Source organism: Lipotes vexillifer, unplaced genomic scaffold (genome assembly GCF_000442215.2).
Source record: "Lipotes vexillifer unplaced genomic scaffold, Lipotes_vexillifer_v1.1 scaffold295, whole genome shotgun sequence".
In the NCBI taxonomy this organism is placed as follows: Eukaryota; Metazoa; Chordata; class Mammalia; order Artiodactyla; family Lipotidae; genus Lipotes; species Lipotes vexillifer.
Window position 1 is genome coordinate 812,181 of NW_006773247.1, and position 869 is coordinate 813,049.

Genomic DNA, 869 nt, shown 5'->3' on the forward strand with positions numbered 1-869 from the left:
AAGTCACAGGCATCAGAATCAGAGGAACTAAAGTTATCAGACTGAGTCTCTCTGGAAATCTATGTAATTCTGGGTCTGATATCTGGGTTTCAGCATTTTAGGATTAGGAAAAATGTTGATCAAGTCAGCTCCCTCAGGGATGATTTGATAAAAATAAAACTCAGGAAGGACTTGTTTATAGAACAGAATGACAATTTATTATTTTACCCTGAAAATATTACTGTCAAGCTGGCTTCAATACTCATGTTTGGTTGTTTGTGTATTTTTTATGACAAATTCTATGTTAGGCTATAAAGTCTAAGTCCTCCAAGAACTGTCTGTTAACTTGAGTGACTGGAAGAAAGTGGTATAAAGATACTTGTGTCTTTGGTGTTTTTATTTTTTTGGTTGACGCTGATAATTGATATCTCCTAAGAAATATTTCTCTTAGCTAGCATTTTTACATGATTCTTAGCTAATTGTAGGGAACATCGCCTTTCTATTACTCCTTTCCTTCCAATATTCAAATTGAAAAAGATTTGCTCTCTATAATAAAATGATTGTCATTCTGCCTTACAGGTTTAAAAATACAATTTTCTCAGATCCTTGAAAGCAGCTCTACCCTACAGGGCCAGATAACCATTAACCAACTCATAGGGCTGATATATCATGCAGAATATCATTCTGTCCAGTATTTTAAAATGCAAACACACCTACAAGAAGAGCATACCATTAGTCTGCACAAACTAGGCCATTCTTCCCTTACAGGCAGAGTAACAAACACAAATCAAAATCGTAAAGCTGCTGGATGCGCATCTAATATGAATTAAAGGTTTTAGCGAAATGTATTAAATATTTAGTGGCACCAAAATAAGATAGCCTCTTTTGTC